The 9,810-nt window shown below is 38.1% G+C and overlaps 1 non-coding gene across 1 annotated transcript; it reads left to right on the top strand.

Moving 5' to 3' along the window:
- Positions 1-2,270: 2,270 nt before the first annotated feature.
- On the top strand, positions 2,271-2,343 carry TRNAR-UCU (transfer RNA arginine (anticodon UCU)). Its single transcript has one exon. It is a non-coding gene; the product is annotated as a tRNA-Arg (tRNA).
- The last annotated feature ends 7,467 nt before the right edge of the window (positions 2,344-9,810 follow it).

Genomic DNA, 9,810 nt, shown 5'->3' with positions numbered 1-9,810 from the left:
CTTCCACATTAACAAAGTTAACGTGGGAGTTAACGTTGCTCATGGTGGCTCTTAGGTGTTCATCCCAACGTTAGTGACAAAGGTAAGTGTCACTAACGTTGTCGATCAATTGCTCTCTCCACGTTAGCTTCCACGTTAACTAAGTTAACGTGGGAGTTAACGTGGTTTATGGAGGCTTGGCCAATGTTAGTGACAAAGGTGAATGTCACTAACGTTGGCTTCTCTTTTGCTTCTTAACGTTAGAGTCCACGTTAACTAAGTTAACGTGGCAACTAACGTGGCCAATTATGAGCTTGGTCCAACGTTAGTGACAAAGGAGAGTGTCACTAACGTTGGCCTTGTTGTCTTCTTCCATGTTAGAGTTCACGTTAACTTAGTTAACGTGACTCTTAACGTGGGCTATGATGGCTTCTAGGGCGTTATTGGCGATTACCTTTCTCACTAACTTTGCAAGCTAGCTCCCATTCCACGTTAGAGGTCACGTTAGCTAAACTAACGTGGCTGCTAACGTGGTTCTTCTTTGCTTCTTTTGTCCTGAAATCAAGCAACAAAGTGCATCAAAGTTCTAGTACAAGTCATGAGTCATGCATCATCCAATTTGTCATATAATTCATGCAAAATTCTCATGAAATCATGTAAAATGCACAATGTATGCTTGAATCAAGATGTAAGTGAATATCCACCCAAAACTATCTTATTTCTTAAGAAAATGCATGAAACTACCCTAAAAATAGTAAAGAAAGGTCAGTGAAACTGGCCAAGATGCCCTGGCATCACTTAGTTTAGTACATATTTCGGCTTCTGGTCGTGATTTGGGTTGGAGTTGGGAGCACACTCGTTACTCTGCTAAACAAGGATATTTATGGTTAATTCAGAATAAGTTGAATTGGGATAGGAATATCAATTGGCTTTGGCTTTGGAAGGCACGTGTCCCTGAAAAGTTGAGGCTCCTAGTGTGGCTTTGCCTTCATGATGCTGTACCAACTCAATATCTATGTTTTCGACGACATCTCTCCTCCTCATCCTTATATACACCTTGCAATCAACTTCCGGAGACAATTCTTCATTGTTTTCGGGATTGTGAAGTGGTGCAATAAGTTTGGGTTTCTCTAGGTTTTTCTGATGTGTGTTTCTTTGGCTCTCACAAAGTGCATGATTGGTTCAAGCTTGGCCTCCTCAATGAAGGTTGTTCCAAATTTGTAGCTATAATATGGTCAATTTGGCAAGACAGAAATATTGGTAATTTTCAGGGAGTTTTTAGATCTCCTGGGTTAATTGCATACAAGGCTTGCAGGTGGATGGTGGATTTTGAATATACAACTCAGAATCGAGTGTGTTGCGTCCAGGGATTAAAACCTCTGTCTTGGTCTCCGCCAGAACCTGGTGCTTAGAAGTTAAATTGTGATGGGAGTGTGAACTTGGAGGATGATTGTGCTGGTTTTGGGTGGATAATTCGCAATAGCTCCAGTCAATGGGTAATGGGATGCTCAGAAAATTCCTTTGGATCTAGTGTTATCAAGATGGAGTTGTGGAGTATATGGAAAGGTTTGGCTTGGACTTGGGAGGCGGGTCTTAAGCTTGTTGTCTGTGAGACAGATTGCACAGCAGCTTTTGAGCTAGTGACTAGTTGGCAAGTTCCACTCTGGCATCTTGAAAATGAAGTGATACAACTGGCCTTTGAGTTGAAGTTAAGAAGGGATTGGGATATTCGTTTTGAGCCCGAGAGAAGCTAATGTCGTGACAGATCGGTTGGCAAAGATAGGATCTGGAGGTAGCGGAGCTGATGAGGTTCACCTTTGGCACCAACCGCCAGAGGTGATTTGTCCTCTTTTGCTGTTAAGAACCTGATTTCTTTTCTTTTTCTTTTTTGCTTTTTTGTTTTTTCTCTTGGTTTTGTTCACAAAAAAAATTCAAATTTTTTATATAAATTTTTTATTTGTGTAAAATACTCGTTTTTGGATGAACTTTTTCTATTTAAAAAAATAAGCAATATTCACTCTCCATTAAAGGATACAATACTAGAATTACCCTAATACTTTAATAGAACAAATTAATTATAAGGAAGATAATTAAATTTCTTTAAACTTTACTAGATCAAAAATGAAAAAAATTAGAGAGATTAAAGCAAGAAATTGGTCAATTGGATATTTTGGTGTAACCAAAACCTTTTATGCCAAATATGATATCAAATCTATTCGGTTTGAGTTTGCTATTCATCTCCAACGGCATTTTGGAATTTAATCATTGTATTTATAGGAAATTAGTAGAAAGCGCTCGTGGCCTAATGGATAAGGCGCCTGACTTCTAATCAGGCGACTGTGGGTTCGAGTCCCACCGGGCGTGTTATTTTATCAATATTCTTTTTAAAGTTTATTTTAATGTTGTCCATTAAAATTAATGTGTACTGCACAGCAGAACATTTAACAAATTTCTAAATCCTCCACCTACGGATATTTGACATTTTGTTGCATTATCCTTTCTTATGCTAAAAAGAAAAGCCTCAATTGACACCCGTGACAATCCCAATATATAATAATACAATATAACTTGTTCTATTTTTCTCCTCATCTAGATAATATTAATTGCAAGGTGAAGAAGAATTCAACTTCAAATATCCGAGTTGGAATTTGGGAGAAATTTAAGTAGACAGAGATTCAATTGAATTCAATTTTGCCTGTGAAAGAATTTGATCATATTTATTAACTTGAAGAGAAACAATAATTTAACAAAAAAGGACGGTTTAGAATCTAGTAAGATACAAGCATATTATTATTATTATTGTTATTATTAGGTGAATTCTATTCAATTTTTTTTAAAGTAACATATAATTATTTTTTTGATGTATTACATTTTAATTGAATATTTATTTTTAATATGAATTACTTTAATTTGATGAGAGTTAACATCTTAATTAAAATATGATTATTTTGTTGTTAAATTATTTTTTAAAATGAGTAATTGTATAATTTTTTTAAATATTAAAAACTAAATTTATTTATTTTTACCAAATCACTATTACCTAGAAGAACACCTTCCCTATTTATTGAAGCACATTTCTATCTCTTCATTGTTTCTTCATCACTTCGCTTCGTTCTTTCTAAATTTCGCCGTCGCTGTCGTAAGATTCACTGGCATCGTCGCCATCTATTATCCTCTCATGCGGTCTCTATTTCTTCTGTGTATCATCATTATCCCTTAAAGTCGTTAAATTTTCGTTGCCCGTAGCTTTCACTGTCCTTCCAAGTATTGTCGCCGCCGTGTTGACAAGCAGCGCTGACGCCATCGCTATCTCCTGCCCTCTCACTTTGTCCCTCTTTCTTCTGTCGATCATCCCTTAACGACTCACTGAAGTATCGTCGTAGTAGTTGTTGTTTTTATCGTGGCTCTCTCTGTAACCTCTACTTCTGAAATTAGTTTTTGTTTTATCATTTTAAACCGAATTAATTGGAATGCAAAAAGCAATTGGAATAAAAGTAACTTTAATTTTGATTCAGAAACACATAGGTTGTTGTTGTGTTATTTTCTGAGTACTTTCTTGATGTTAAGTTGGTAATGTTGTCTTGTAGTTGTTGCTGTGTTTTGTTTTTTCAATTTATCTTCTTGCTATAGCCCCTATTTATTGGTGTTATTATGTTATAACTCTTCGTATTTAACATTGGTTTTCCTTGAGGGAATGTGAACGTTTGCACATAAGACAGGAATGATGGTGCACGGAATTATGATCACACTTTTCACAACTCCACATAACTAACCAGCAAGTGCACTGGGCCGTCCAAGTAATACCTTACGTGAGTAAGGGTCGATCCCACGGAGATTGCCGGCTTAAAGCAAGCTATGGTTATCTTGTAAATCTTAGTCAGGAGATTAATGATAAAAATAATTTTGTTTATGAAAAGTAAATAACATAAGATGAATGGTACTTGTGATTCAGTAATGAGGAACAGGTTGAGGTTCCGGAGATGCTCTGTCGTCTGAATCTCTGCTTTCCTACTGTCTTCTTCTCCAAACACGCATGACCTCCTTCCATGGCAAGCTGTATGTTAGTGGATCATCGTTGTCAATGGCTACCATCCGTCCTCTCGGATGAAAAATACAAGGTACGATTTCTGTACGGCTAATCAACGGTCGGATCTCTCATCTAGGATGAAAAATACCAGGTATAGCTACTGCACGGCTAATCATCTGTCGGTTCTCACTTGTGTCGGAATAGGATCTCTCTATCCTTTTGCACACTGTCACTGCACCCAACATTCGTGAGTTTGAAGTTCATCACAGTTATCCCGTTCCAGATCCTACTCGGAATACCACAGACAAGGTTTAGACTTTTTGGATCTCAGGAATGCTGCCAATTGGTTCTAGCCTCTACCACGAAGGTTCTAACCTTACGAACTCAGTCCGCGGATTAGAGAACCAAGAGATACGCACTTAAGCTGTCGCCCAATGACTACGTTGAGCTCAGGTAGAACGGGAGTGGTTGTCAAGCACGCGTTCATAAATTTGAGAATGATGATGAGTGTCATGGATCATCATATCCTCTATATTGAAGTACGAGTGAGTATCTTAGAACAAAATCAAGCGTGATTGGATAGAAAACAATAGTAACTGCATTAATTCATTGAGACACAGCAGAGCTCCTCACCCCACCTATGGGGTTTAGAGACTCATGCAGTAGAAGATACAATATGAAATGTAAAATGTCATGAGTTACAAAATGAATCTCTAAAATTAGTTTTTATACTAAACTAGTAACCTAGGTTTACAGAAAATGAGTAACTAAGTGCACATAGTGCAGAAATCCATTTTCGGGGCCCACTTGGTGAGTGTTTGGGCTGAGCTTTCAAGCTTTCACGTGTATATGCCTCAAATTGAAGTTAAACGCCACCCTGGGTGCCAAAATGGGCATTTAACGCCAAGAAGTGTGCAAGTTTTGGTGTTTTACGCAAGAAAAGGGTTTCTGGCTGGTGTTTAACGCCAGTTTGGGCCATCAAATATCGAGCAAAGCAGGGACTATTAAATATTGCTGGAAAGCCCAAGATGTCTACTTTCAAACGCAATTGAGAGTGCGCCAATTGGACTTCTGTAGCTCCAGAAAACACACTTTGAGTGCAGGAGGGTCAGAATCCAACAGCATCTGCAGTCCTTTCTCAGCCTCTGAATCAGATTTTTGCTCAAGTCTCTCAATTTTAGCCAGAAAATATCTGAAATTATAGAAAAACACACAAACTCATAGTAAAGTCCAGACATGTTATTTTTGCATAAAAACTAAGGAAAATATAATAAAAAGTGACTAAAATATACTAAAAACTATCTAAAAACAATGCCAAAAAGCGTATAAATTATCCGCTCATCACAACACCAAACTTAAATTGTTGCTTGTCCCCAAACAACCAAAAACAAAATAGGATAAAAAGAAGAGAATATACAATAAATTTCAAAATATCAATGAAGCTTAGTTCCAATTAGATGAGCGGGACTAGTAGCTTTTTGCTTCTGAACAGTTTTGCCATCTCACTTTATCCTTTGAAGTTCAGAATGATTGGCATCGAAAGAAACTCAGAATTCAAATAGTGTTATTGATTCTCCTAGTTTAGTATGTTGATTCTTGAACACAGATACTTTATGAGTCTTGGCCGTGACTCTAAGCATCTTGTTTTCTAGTATTACCACCGGATACATAAATGCCACAGACACATAACTGGGTGAACCTTTTCAGATTGTGACTCAGCTTTGCTAGAGTCCCCAGTTAGAGGTGCCCAGAGTTCTTAAGCACACTCTATTTGCTTTGGATCACGAATTTAACCACTCAGTCTCAAGCTTTTCACTTGGACCTTCATGATACAAGCACATGGTTAGGGACAGCTTGATTTAGCCGCTTAGGCCAGTATTTTATTCCTTTGGGCCCTCCTATCCATTAATGCTTAAAGCCTTGGATCCTTTTTACCCTTGCCTTTTAGTTTGAATGGTTATTGGCTTTTTCTGCTTGCTTTTTCTTTTTCTTTCTTTTTCTTTATTTTTCGCAATTTTTTTCGCAAGCTTGTATTTTTCACTGCTTTTTCTTGCTTCAAGAATCAATTTTATGATTTTTCAGATTATCAATAACATTTCTCTTTTTCATTATTCTTTCAAGAGCCAACATTTTTAACATTCATAAACTTCACTATCAAAAATATGCACTGTTCAAGCATTCATTTAGAAAACAAAAAGTATTGCCACCACATCAAAATGATTAAACTAATTTCAAGATAAATTTCAAAATTATGCACTTCTTGTTCTTTTCAAAATAAAAACATTTTTCATTTAAGAAATGTTGGAGATTCATGGAATCATTCATAGCTTTAAGACATAGACTCTAAACACTAGTGATCATGTAATAGAGACACAAACATAGTCAAAACATAAAGCATAAAAACCAAAAACAGAAAAGAAAGTAAACAAGGAGATTAAAGAACGGGTCCATCTTAGTGATGGTGGCTTCTTCTTCCTCTTAAGAACCAATGGTGTTCTTAAGCTCCTCTATGTCTCTTCCTTGCCTTTGTTGCTCCTCTTCCTCCCTTGTGTTATCCTGGCGTTAAACGCCCAGAATGCTATCCATTCTGGCGTTTAACGCCCACTTGACTACCTCTTTGGGCGTTTAACGCCCAGCCAGATACCCTGGCTGGCGTTTAACGCCCAAGAATCCTTCTTTACTGGGCGTTTTTCTGAATGCCCAGAATGCTGCCATTTCTGGCGTTAAACACCCAGAATGCTGCCCAGTCTGGCGTTTAACGCCTATAATGCTGCCTGCATGGGCGTTAAATGCCCATTCTGCTATCCTTACTGGCGTTTAAACGCCAATAAGCCTGTCCTCCAGGGTGTGCTATTTTTGATGCTATTTTTGATTCCGCTTTAATTCTACAGCTGTTTTTGTGACTCCACATGATCATCAACCTAAAGAAAACATAGATAAATAAGATTGGGTTGCCTCCCAATAAGCGATTCTTTACTGTCTTTAGCTGGACTTTTACTGAGCTTTTAATTTAGTCTCAGTTTTGAGCACTCTTGCTCAACATTGCCTTCAAGATAATGGTTGACTCTCTGTCCATTAACAATGAACTTTTTATCAAAGTCAATATCCTGTAGCTCTACATATCCATATGGTGACCCACTTGTAATCACATATGGACCCTTCCACCTTGATTTTAATTTCCCAGGGAACAATCTGAGCCTAAAGTTAAACAGCAGAACCTTCTGTCCTGGCTCAAAGACTCTAGATGACAGCTTTCTGTCATGCCACCTTTTTGCTTTGTCCATGTAAATTTTAGCATTTTTGAAAGCATCGACTCTGAACTCCTCTAGCTCATTCAACTGGAGTAATCTCTTCTCTCCAGCCACCTTAGCATCAAGGTTTAGGAATCTGGTTTCCTAGTAGGCCTTGTGTTCCAGTTCCACTTGCAGATGACATGCTTTTCCATACATCAGCTGGTATGGAGAGGTCCCTGTAAGAGTCTTGAATGCAATTCTGTTTGCCCACAGAGCATCATCCAAACTTTTTGCCCAATCCTTTCTACGGGTACTTACAGTCCGTTCCAGGATTCGTTTTAGTTCTCTATTTGAGACTTCAGCCTGCCCATTCGTTTGTGGATGATATGGAGTTGCCTCTTTGTGGTTAATTCCATATCGGACCAGAACAGAGTCAAGCTGTTTATTGCAGAAATGAGTGCATCCATCACGGATCAGTATCCTAGGGACAACGAACCTGCTGAAGATATGCTTCTGGAGGAATTTCATCACTGTCTTAGTATTATTGATGGGTGCTGCAATTGCCTCTACCCATTTAGATACATAGTCTACTGCCACCAGAATATAAGCGTTTGTATATTGGTGCACGAAATTGTGATCATCAACAATGGCGCCAAAAACTTGGTAGCGCTCTCAAACGTGATCAAAAGATAAAAAAATACAATCAAAGATGTAACGTGGTCAAAAGACACCGAATACAATAGTAAAAAGTCCTATCTATACTAGACTAGTTACTAGGGTTTACAGAAGTAAGTGATTGATGCAAAAATCCACTTCTGGGGCCCACTTGGTGTATGTTTGGGCTGAGCTTGATCTTTACACGAGCTGAGGCTTATCTTGGAGTTGAACGCCAAGTTGTAACGTGTTTTTGGCGTTCAACTCTGGTTCGTGACGTATTTCTGGCGTTTGACTCTAGAATGCAGCATAGAGCTGGCGTTGAGCACCAGTTTACGTCATCAAATCTCGAAGAAAGTATAGACTATTATATATTGCTAAAAAGCTCTAGATGTCTACTTTTCAACGCCATTGCGAGTGCGCCATTTGGAGTTCTGTAGCTCTAGAAAATTCATTTCGAGTGCAGGGAGATCAGATTCCAACAGCATTAGCAGTCCTTTGTCAGCCTTTTATCAGAGTTTTGCTTAGGTCCCTCAATTTCAGCCAGAAATTACTTGAAATCATAGAAAAACACACAAACTCATAGTAAAGTCCAGAAATGTGAATTTAGCATAAAAACTAATGAAAACATCCCTAAAAGTAGCTAGATCCTATTAAAAACTACCTAAAAACAATGCCAAAAAGCGTATAAATTATCCGCTCATCACAACACCAAACTTAAATTGTTGCTTGTCCCCAAGCAACTGAAAATCAATTAGGATAAAAAGAAGAGAATATACTATAAATCCCAAAATATCAATGAATATTAATTCTAATTAGATGAGCGGGACTTGTAGCTTTTTGCTTCTGAACAGTTTTTGCATATCACTTTTTCCTTTGATGTTTAGAATGATTGGCATCTCTAGGAACTTAGAATTTCAGATAGTGTTATTGATTCTCCTAGTTAAGTATGTTGATTCTTGAACATAGATACTTTTATGAGTCTTGGTCGTGGCCCTAAGCACTTTGTTTTCTAGTATTACCACCGGATACATAAATGTCACAGACATATGAGTGGGTGAACCTTTTCAGATTGTGACTCAGCTTTGCTAAAGTCCCTAGTTAGAGGTGTCCAGAGCTCGTAAGCACACTCTTTTTGCTTTGGATCACGACTTTAACCACTCAGTCTCAAGCTTTTCACTTGGACCTGCATGCCACAAGCACATGGTTAGGGACAGCTTGATTTAGCCGCTTAGGCATGGATTTTATTTTCTTGGGCCCTCCTATCCATTGATGCTCAAAGCCTTGGATCCTTTTTACCCTTGCCTTTTGGTTTTAAGGGCTATTGGCTTTTTTTGAGTTGACTAGGACTTGTGAACTCAAGTTGATTGTGTGCACTTGACCTTCCTCCATTGATTAGAGGTTAACTAAGTGAAGGCAATTCACATTTACCATCATAATTGACGATGATAATGAGGATATGACTTCTAATCCTCAATCCTTGATAGGAGCTTTCTTAGTTTTAAGTTTACTTTTCTCACAATTTACATTTTCTTATTCCACTTTCATTGCGGTTGCCTCCGTTGTAGGTGGAATAGGTCACCAGAGAAGGGATTGTCCTGCTCTGTTTCTGCTTTTAGTCTTCCATTGGTTATCAGAGTCTGTAAGGCCATGAATATTGCCACTGGAGTCATCGAAATTGTTGCCGCTAAGAGCCACCACTGCTATACCTTTACATTGGTAAAACAAACCCCATTCCTCTTGTACTTGACATCTCTTTCTATTCCTATTCTACTTTATCTACTTTACTATTTCAGTCCCTTTTCGTGCCCTTTTTCTAGTTTAATTTGCTTTTTCTATTGTTCGTTACGGGCTAGAAGTGGTAGCGATGCTACAGTTTGAATTGAAGTTCTGCCACTGGCTCGGTCCAAAATCTGT

This window comes from Arachis duranensis, chromosome 6 (assembly GCF_000817695.3).
Source record: "Arachis duranensis cultivar V14167 chromosome 6, aradu.V14167.gnm2.J7QH, whole genome shotgun sequence".
In the NCBI taxonomy this organism is placed as follows: Eukaryota; Viridiplantae; Streptophyta; class Magnoliopsida; order Fabales; family Fabaceae; genus Arachis; species Arachis duranensis.
This window is presented reverse-complemented; position numbering and strand designations above follow the sequence as displayed.